The sequence below is a fragment of the Harpia harpyja genome, chromosome 14 (genome assembly GCF_026419915.1).
Source record: "Harpia harpyja isolate bHarHar1 chromosome 14, bHarHar1 primary haplotype, whole genome shotgun sequence".
Classification (NCBI taxonomy): domain Eukaryota; kingdom Metazoa; phylum Chordata; class Aves; order Accipitriformes; family Accipitridae; genus Harpia; species Harpia harpyja.
The window spans coordinates 24,691,881-24,702,126 of NC_068953.1; the positions used below are offsets into that span (position 1 = coordinate 24,691,881).

At 43.3% G+C, this 10,246-nt stretch overlaps 1 protein-coding gene across 3 annotated transcripts in view; it reads left to right on the forward strand.

Annotated features, from left to right (window-relative positions):
- MINAR1 (membrane integral NOTCH2 associated receptor 1) overlaps positions 1 to 8,282 on the forward strand; it is a 34,769-nt gene extending 26,487 nt beyond the window's left edge. For 2 of the 3 annotated variants that reach the window (XM_052808350.1, XM_052808348.1), the window contains exons 6-7: positions 1,162 to 2,910; positions 4,599 to 8,282. The gene's annotated coding sequence lies outside the window, so the exon portion shown is untranslated. The remainder of the gene's footprint in view (positions 1 to 1,161; positions 2,911 to 4,598) is intronic. The other variant, XM_052808349.1, reaches the window with a different exon arrangement.
- Positions 8,283 to 10,246: the final 1,964 nt, after the last annotated feature.

Consider the following 10,246-nt stretch of genomic DNA (forward strand, 5'->3'; position numbering starts at 1 on the left):
ATCCTGGAGCCATCGAAATCCAACTTCCCCAGACTCCTGAAGAGGTGGTATTTCACCCAAAACGCCCTGCAGGCCACCTGCACTTTGTGTTGTGGGGACTAGCATTCAGTCAGTAGAGACTGTCCTCAGATCCAGCTGCCAGTCATCATACTATCTCCTTACAGCTTCACCCCTCTCTGCTAACACTGCGTGCTCTTATGGCACCCATGATAGCTCATATTGTTCTTCTTCCCTCAGCCACGGACCTACTAGCTCGATCTGCACAAGCAGCGTTTGTTGAGAAAACCAGTTATTTTGCATCTGAGTTGATAATGATGCTGTGAGAATGTCACGGCAGCGTAAGTCAAAATGTCCAGGGAGTGGGGTATCTAGATGGATTTGAAAGGAACACTTTTGCCTATGCATGGGAACATGTCCCATGCCATTATGTGTTAATGGATGTGATTTATTTCAGAAAAAAGAAGAAAACCCAGGCAAATGTAGAACCAATGATTTACGGGAAACAACACTGTTTGGAATATAAATAGATAAGTAGCATATTTGTTGCTGATGGTGCTATGTTCCCTGGGATAATAAAGCCATTTTGTAACTATTTGTCTGTGTCTTAAGCTTGCACACATTTTGTCTCAAAGTTTTTAATTTCTAATGAGGTTTCCTATCCTGAATATTTTTCTCAGTTCAACAAAAATGGTTTGACATCCATTTGTAAAAGGCTTCATTGTAATGTATTAGTACGCTCTGTTCCCACATCAGTTTCTTCTGTTCTGAGGATCTCCCCGGTACTCCTTTATCAGCCACACGTGGGGGAAGATACCTGAAAATAAAGACGTATCTTGTAACAGGGCCCGCTACTGAAAATGTCCAGAGCATTCCTGAGCTCTGCTTTCATGGCATACTTGGCAAAAGCTTGTCATGGTCCTCTCCTGGAAGATTAGTACGAACTGAAACAGTTGGAAAGCAATTGTTCTTCACGTGTTTTAGACCCTTTCAGTGACTAAGATTTTTGGAGGTGTTCGTCTTACTTTCACTGCAGGCATTTCTGCTGTACCATAAAAGTAGTGAAAAAAATAACCAGACAATGAGATTTTCATCTTATTCTATCATGGAGTAGTACACAAGAATTATTTTTCACTATGTACAAATGAACTGTATCTTTTTTAGGTGAATTGTAATCATGGAAGGGAAGGAACATCCTGGGAACTGAAGAGCTATGTTTAGGGCAAGCAAAGGACAGCACTGCATGTATTATTTTATCATCAAGTATCTCTAATCTGGAAGAGTTCCTCTACAAACCTTTAGGAATAAGAGGCTAATCTAGTGCCTGGTTTTATTCAGTATTTGCCTTGTCTGCTGAGACCAATGGGAAGAGATGAGTTTATTATGTTGATATTTGCAGGAAGCTGAGGTGATATCGCCAAGATTCTTCAAGCATATAAAGTGCCAAGGCTACAGGAATCAACTCTTTATATTTCAGAAATGGTGCAGATAAAATACAATCATTCAGAAACACTGCAAAGAAGGAACATGGTGCCATTTTTGTGTTGTGGAGCAACATGGCAATGTAGAAGCACGAACAGGTCCAGTAAAGGACAGGATGTCACCTCATGGCCAAAGTGTCCCACCTCTTAAGTCTTGTCCTGACCCAGCCTCCTTGTAGTAAAAAATAGTAGTCACGGTGAGACTTGAATTGCATTAATCAAGAGAGAGATTTCCCTACACATCGTCAGTCTATGAAGCTGTCCGGCCTTCCTGTCTGCATTCTGTTTTATTCAAGTTTTCCTCAATAACAGTGGGTTATCTTTTCTACTCCTATCAGTTTGCCAGAGGTTGTAAGTGGTAGAAGTGAATAAAATCCTCAAGAATAAGTTCTGCTGCAATGATCTGTTTTACTTAAATATGTGATCAAATGAAAATGCAGCTTCTGAAGAACACTTTATAACAAGAGCAGAATCTGGCAACTTCTCAGATGGCCTCAATGACTGTAGTCTTATGGGAAACTTTGATCATAGCTTCCTTCATCTCTTTTCATGCTGCTTACAAAGTTACTCTATGTAAAAATGTAGTGTATGATTTACTTTAACCAAGGAAAGACAAATTCATTCTGAAGGCGGGAGATGGCTAATCTCTGGGCTCGAGTCCTGTGTAGATCTTGAATGATTTTGGAGCAGTTGCTCTGGAGAGGATGTGCCAAGTCACTGACAGCAGGGCCATACCAGAGAACATTGTTGTGCTAGTTATCGACTATAATGAAATGGAAAGGTGACCTTCTGCAGTCACGTTTCATTATTTCAGAATTGGAGATGAACTTTCCCCAAAATTGTAGGGTATAATGGGTATCTGTGCACTAACCCTCCCACCAGCCCTGTCTGCACACCTACATTTTGAGCCATCTGGAAGCTCTTATGGGCCAGGAGCCATACCCTGAAGCAGGACAGTCTTCTCGACGGGAGCTGTGGTGGTTACTGAAGGAATTCAGCCTTTATTTAGTCCATAAGAGAAGTTTCCCACCACTGCTGATCTGCAGGCACCGCTTAGTTGCTGTTCTGCGACTGCCACGCTACATTGCAGTATTTCAGGAGGAAAAGTGGAGAATGACTTTTCCATTTGAAGCCATATGAGGGGATTCAGCCAGACAGCATGTAATTACCCTAGCTGGAGCCGGGCCAAGGGAGAGGATCTGTGGCTCCCCATCTGCAGGCTTTTTTTCAGCACTTAAATGAGAGATTGCACGGAACACATTGAAATTAATGAAACAAACTTAGTTTCTGTCTGGACACCTCCTCCATCATGCCCACATCAGACACAAATAGCTCACCAGTATTGTGTACCCTAGACTGCCCTTCAAAGGCTCAGCTTACAAGCCCAAATGAAAGAGCAGCTGGAGGCAAGGAGCCTTTCCCATTCATTCAGGTGAGTTGTGAAGTGGGTAATGAAAATGCTATTGTTTTCCAACACAGGCAAAATAGGTTATTCAGGCAAATAAATTCTGCCCGTGACTCTTCCTCTTACAATAGAAACCGTGGCCCTAATCCAGTAAAGCACTTTAGTATGTGCTTAACTGGAAATTTGTGAGTGGCCCTGCTGATTGCAAGGGATCAGCTCACATGCTTAAAGTTAAATATGAGGAGTGGGAGCTGGCAAGTGGGCGGATGAGCGGTGCGATTGCCCAGGGGCCCTGCCTTATTATCTATGATTATATGGGCTTAGCGTTTGGCTGGATCCGGGCCCGCTTGAACAAAGAAGCGGGATTAGCAGGCGTGCAAACAGGGAGCAAAGCCAGAGGGTTCCAGCAGTGCCGAACACAACTTTGTTACTCTGACAGAATGTATAAAAGTGAATGAAAAGGCTGTATGATTGCTGTTGCCATCCTGTTAATTAGGCTGAACTCATGCTTCATTAGTGCTACAATATGCTTCCATCTTAACAAAGCCCTATTGGGTGTATGGAGCCACTTTATTATTAGTAAAATGAAGCCTTATCAGAAAGCCTTGTAATTCATTTCGTAAGACAAGTCATGACATATATTATGTTGAAATTGCTCTGAAGAGACAGATTACTTGCTTAACACTTGCTTTTCCTAATGAACAGGAAAAGATGTTTTCCAAACTAAGTTATTTATTGTATTGAGAGCTCTCCTGACCTCATGCCTAATTACGTTGCATAGCCCTTTAGCAGTGTTTCAGGTAGTTCCTAAATAACACAAATTGAGCTGCTTTTGCTCTAGCACATTCTCAAAGTGGCACAGTGAAAATACCATCAAGCATTAAAATCCCTATTTCTTGCTGTCGTTGTGGGGAAGAGAGTTCTGCGTATAACCAGTACAATATCCCTGCAGCAGGAATGCAGCAAAAGTACTAGCACAACCCACATTCCCACATTCCCTGTTTGCAGCAATATAAAGGGGTACCAATTAAGCAGCATAGTGAAAACTTGACACAGAAGCAAGAAACAACCTGTACTGGGTTGTTCACTGCCCTCAAGAAAACACTGCGTTCCCGCGACACTGCCGTGTTGTGGGCAGAGCCTGTTATTTCTAGTAGTGTTATGACAGATGCTGACCTGGCAGTGATTTTTCTATGGACCACTATGCTGGGAAGGGAGTTTGGATGAAATCAGGGCACAGGTCCACATTGGCCTCAACTGGAGAGCTGACTTAAGTCAGTCCTGCCCTACCAGATATCCCCACTTAGCGATGTTGGTGGGTTTCTGTGGCTGCCTTTGAAACCAGATTTCTGCAGATTAGAACATATTAGGACTAACACACACAAAAAATCCCAAAGAGTTTTTGCTGACCTTGGTTGTTTGACCCAACCATCTAGTGTAGCATATGGCAGCTCTTTGCAGTGCGCTTGGCACTGTGGGAGTAATTGGTCATGGGTGGAGAGATAAAGAGCAAATGGGTGAGAAAGTGGATGTAAGGAGGAGTGACTTTAACAGATCTACCACCAAGGGTACAAAAATGTTCACAAAGGTATGAATTTGAGGCAGAATAATTTTCCAACCTGTGTAACTAATTGCTAGTGACTGTTAGGGATGTGGGAGCAGGTTGTGTTTTGTGCTCCAGTGATGGTCTCATGCAACGACTTTCTCTTCTACAGGCTGAAGTCAAATGGCAAATGTTGGCTTTGTTTCAGTACAGCGGGATGAATACCATGGTGCTCCACCACCTTCCCCAGAAGGTCCTCGTTTGATGGATCCCTTCTGGGACCCCCAGTGCAGCATCTCTCTCTGCCACAGCTGAAAGCAGCTGTGTCCGGCAGAGTGGGTCACGAGTGGTGGAGTTAGATTCGACTCCATCCTAGCTCTCAGCTCTTCCTACCTGAATGATCTGGATTTGCTGTTACTGGTGGTAAGCTCACAGAAGGGACATGTGCGGCAACATCTTTTTATTTTCGTTTCCTCCTTGTACCATTCTTTAACATTACTGTAAACATCCGTGCTTACTCATGTCTTCCTACAGTAAACCTAAAAATATCTCCCTCCCTCCATTTCCAATGCTATACCTTGCAGACCTGAAATGACCCTATATGAGAGGGTCATAACAGCACAGTCTAATGGAGAAGAAAAATGGCAATGAGGTAATGTAGTAAAACCAACTGTCTGAAAGAGCATCTCTGAACTGCTCACCAATTCTGTTTGCTCTTGCAATTCAGGCTACTTGTATTGCCATCCAACTCCAGGGCTGAAGGGCATTTATTGGTGTAACCCTGTGAAACCCCTGCTGCAGTCGCGAGTGCCATGGATGATGGGTGCAGTCTCACGTTTGCGTGCCAGCTGCTGCGCGATTGCACATCCCCAATGAAATCAGCACCAGCCCTGCGAACCCGGGGGAGCTGCGCTTATTCACACCAAATCAGATTTGCCCCAGCACTCCAAAATGAGCACTGTGATATGAAATTTATAACAATGACTATTGGGAACCAGAGGTGGTTTCGCAGAAGGATTATTATTTACTGCTTAAATAGAAATATCTTATAGGGATGGAAAATGCTGCACTACAGTAAATTTGGGAAGATCCTGTAAGATTTTGTTCCAAGATGGAATAATGCCTTTCTTGATGCCTCAGGGCCACCACCACCATAAGCCACCATTGCTGGTTTTTGTCAGGTTAGTTTGAATCTGGCTCAGATCCCTTGCTCTGCTTTGGCATGCAGCTGTAGAAATGCTTGAGCTGAAATGAAGTTATGGGACAGGATGAGGCCGTACAGGAGAAGAACAGCTGTTTTGGTGGCAGAGCCAGCTTACATCAATTTAAAGTGATCACAGAACTGTCACACAAGATAGGCGATTGCTCGTGTTCTCCACTGCTTATGGTCAAGGATGCACCTGTAACTATTTGGTTGCTTAACCAATTGGTTTCCTAAGCTCATTTTTGTATAGGTTACATGTATAACCAAAAGCAAATAAAAATAGCTAATGTGTCAAATAGCAAGTAATTGTAACTGCCAACTCAAAATTGTGGGGTTTAGCATACATAGGCCATAAGAGCATCTAATTTTCCATTCTTCTGGCTGCGTTTGTTAATGTGATGATGAAATAAATGACTCATTATCAGTGCATTCCCACAGAATAACTTCAACAACAGTACAAGGTGCAGTCTACTTGCAAATGTCTAATCCAGTTATTCTGTGTGTTTTTTTAAAATAGCCTTCCTGGGGTGAAATCTCCATTTTTAAAAAGTGGATTGTCAGAATTTAACACGTTGATGAACACAGGCTCCTTTCCCACTTCCCTGTGCTTGTGAACTGAGTTTGCAGGGATGGTGGGTGTCATGCGGTACTGGATATATTTTGCTTCACCTGTCATATGCCTTAACTCACCACAGTGTTTTGCATCTGGGTCAGCTGTATTTTTGTCAAGCATTAACATGCATAAGGGTTTGCCAGTCTTAATAAAAATGCTCCTGAAAACCGCATTCTTCCACCTCTTTATTGAAGCAGATTATATTGTGTTTGAACTGTGTTTGAACTGAAGGTACACTCATGTGAAAACTGTTATATTCATAACACACACCCAAGCAATAACAAAGAGCTCAGTTAATGAAAATCACTCAAAGGAACTCACTGCCCACCCCCTCCAAGATCAATTAGAAAGATTATTCCAGCATCCCTAATGCTGCCATGCTGCTGTTGTGCTGTAAAGCACCTGTTCCCTTTAGAAGGCTAAGGTAGGGAGTCTGTCAATAATGTGTAATAAACAGTGCTGGGAAAAAAGCATTCACCACTGCAAAGGACAACATTTGGACAGTGTAGTAAACATATAAGATCTCCCTGTGAAGTTCACATTCAAATGAGCACAAGAACAGAAGGTCTGGGGGCAAAAGCTGTGGCCCAAAGCTGGATTGGAGAGTCTGAAGCACCTTTTCAGACAAAGGCTGGCAAAACTCTTTCCCAGGGTGTTTCTGTCTTTGGAGGACACCTCAGTATGGCTTCCTAAAGCTCAGTAGATCAAAGATCAGCTGGAAGATGACTGTTCCTCCAAAGAGAGAAGAAAACATCCTTTCTGGCAGTACACCAGCAAATTCAGATGCTATTAACACCACAACAGACAGAGTAGCTGCCAGAGAAGAAATGCGATGTGTAGAGTGGGGAATGCAACATTTTGCTGTGTGGCTATAAGCATGGCAGTGTGGGCAAACCCTTGGCTGCTGGGACACGATGATGCTCCACTGGCTTCAGAGACATACAGCAAATTATACCAGTTGAGAGTTTGTCTTTGTTGTGGATATTCCAGTTTCTAAACGTGTTTTTTCTCTTCCCCTTTTTCCTCACCTCTGGTGTCTCTTTTGGCAGCAACAGGTTTCTCTTGGGGATTTATTTTTCCCACTGCAGCCAAAGGTGGGCCTGAGCTTTAATGATGCAGAGCTGAATGCTGGAGTTTCTTAATAATTGGCAAAAGTCTTAAAAACTGAGACTCTCGTATTTATCAATAATGAGAAACTGCTGTCAGAACCACTTTGAATACTTGTCTGATACTAATTGTTCTGCCAAAAATAGCCTATTTTTTAGCTATATGAAAAATTAATATTGCCAAAACATTACTTCCCCTTGTAAAAAATGCACCAATCCTTCAAACAGCATTAAAGATATAATTCATTGACTTATGCAAATGAAAAATGTTCATAATCATTTTGGTAAATATTTCATTTAGTGTAAATACAGATCCCTTTTAACCTGCAAACATATGCAAAGGCAGGTGAGGTTTATTTCAAACAGTTCACAACACAAAGGGCTGCTGCATTTTTCAAGTTCATCTTTCTGCCCACATCTGGAGGCTAAAAGGGAGGAGAGAGGAGGGCAAACCTTTTTCTCCAATGGTCATGACTAAATCACTGAATAACTACTTTTTTGCTCTTTACAGCAGTGTTTTAATATGCAGTGTGATTCACTTGCTGCACTATGAAGGGAAAAGTGCCCCAACCCAAATAGCTAGGAACAGAAATACTAATCTTAACTACCCCTGTGTTTAAATAAGAGGATTTATGGAGCACAGCAGGAAAAACTGAGGCATTCGTTCCCTTTGAGCTAAACCCCCACTCTTTGCTCTCTAGCCACACAATTCATTGGCCTAACACATTCCGATGCATTAGTTTGGCCATGTTAATTCCTTTGAAATATGTTTTAACCCACTGTATTTCCAAAATCACAAAATGGTTGATTTAGCTTTACGTGCTTACGCATTGTTGGAAAGATAGGACGTTTCCTGTTTGATTTGTAGAGCTCACTAATCACATACTTCGGATTTCTTGTCTGAGTCATTAATAAAAGCTTATGAACTTCTGACTCGTGTGATTGCATTCAGGAAATGTCTTTTTTAAACATGGAAGGTGCTTGCTTTCATCACACCAGAAGACGGAGAAACTTCCTCTAATTCCCTCCATTGATAATTTTTATCTTGGCTTTGCTTGCGGCTTATGGCTGCCTTCGTCAAAGGGCGCTGCACAGACCACTTCTGCTTGCAGAGCACTAATGAGCACTCAGTGCTGTCGGTGGCTGCTGGACGCAGCTCTTAACAGCTTCATCACTGTCCACAGCAGGTGAGTCCAACTCATCTGGAAGGGATTATAAATGAGTGGGATGAGGTAGATGTGGGCAGCGGGACTGCACCGTGTCAACACTGCGAACTGCCGTGTGGCTGTGCAGGGCTTCAGGGGCAGTGATTTTGGGGAGTTTGTGGCCCTCTTCACCATGCTAGATCTGTTTCTCCACACTCTTTCCTCCTTCCCCCACCCCAGTATTTCATTTCGATGTGGCTGTTTGTAACCACCTCAATCCCCGCCTTGGGGAGGGAAATCTCTGCGTGTGATGGGGATCATCTGTCTTCCCCCAACACAGCTTCCTCAGGGTCCTCCTGATTAAAAGCTTAGTGAAAACCATAGGACTTCTATTCAATAAAACACTAGTCTTCACCAAAGGCAACAGGTCAAAGTCCTCAGTGAACTGACCCAAAGACCCCCAAAAGCTTTGGCCAAAGCCCAGGAGTTTGGTTTTCAGCCAATGGCACAACAAACAGAATAGAAAAGGTGGAGAAGGGGATATTTGATACATAGTTTCCTTTGGTATTCTGCCATTCCTGTGTATATTCAACTTTATTTTCCTTACTTTAGAACGTTTCTGTCCCTCAGCCGGGGCGCTGCTGAATTCTCTTGCTGCTTTTCTAATGAGTCTCTTCTGGGTTATTGCCATATTCCCACATGGTTTGTACCTGCATCTCCTGTGAGAGAGGCAGCTAATTCTGTGCTCTTCAGGTGGGAGAGGAGTGTTTGCACAGCTAAAAACACCTTTGTTTCTCACATTGGCATTGCTTACATCTAATTTGCTGCCCTCTGTTATCACCTAGGCACTTTAAGAGCTATTGCTTGCCAATATACATATTTGCTGTTGTTTTTTGCTAAATGCATTACATTTTGCTCTTCTAAGAGGTATCTCATTATCTGAAGTCCTGCACAAAGCTGGAAGGAAGCCAGTATCCTATCTGTGTGCCCCCCTTGCAGGGCAGTGCTGCAGAGCGACTCATATACAGGGTATGGACTTCTCCCTCAACAAGAAGTTGCTGTGTGACATGGCACCAGGACCAACAGCCCGGCCTGTTAGCGTGGAACTCCCAGCAAAGCTTGGGAAGTGAAATCCTGGAGTCACCAGGGACTTTTTACCAGTAACTTCAGCAGACTCAGGATACCACTCCCCACCCTCTCCAGCAGAGCAAGATGGGGTCCTGCTGGCCTCGTGCTTTGCTCAGCACCTTCAGTTCAGGGCTGAAATCAATCATTTGGCTTTAGATTCAGTTTTAGTCCTTCCTTGAGATTTCCTGGAAAACCTTAGACAAGCAGATAGTGCCTACATGATTTGTAACCCAGAAGAGGAACAGCCACATCTTTCTCATGGGGGTGGGAGAGCATTGCTGCTGCAGAGAACACCTCCCTACCTGTCCCTGTGGGTACAGGAACCTGGGGAGCAGGGGGCACCAAGGGAATAACCTTCAGTCTGCAAAATATGAATAATATTCAGATTGCAGGTCCTTGCTTAAATCTGCTCCCTGCCACTAGCAAGGCATTGCAGGCTCTGCAAAGGCAACGGTACGCTCCGGAGTCCCAGCTCGGACCTGTTGCTTTTTTCCTTTGGTACCTCCAAGCATTACAGTATATTACAGCTGGACTCCAGATGTACCATACTGTAAGATCTTGCTTTAAGTATTCCCTGAAGATGTACACAGCTTTTCCAATTTTTAAATGCTAATAAAAAGATTA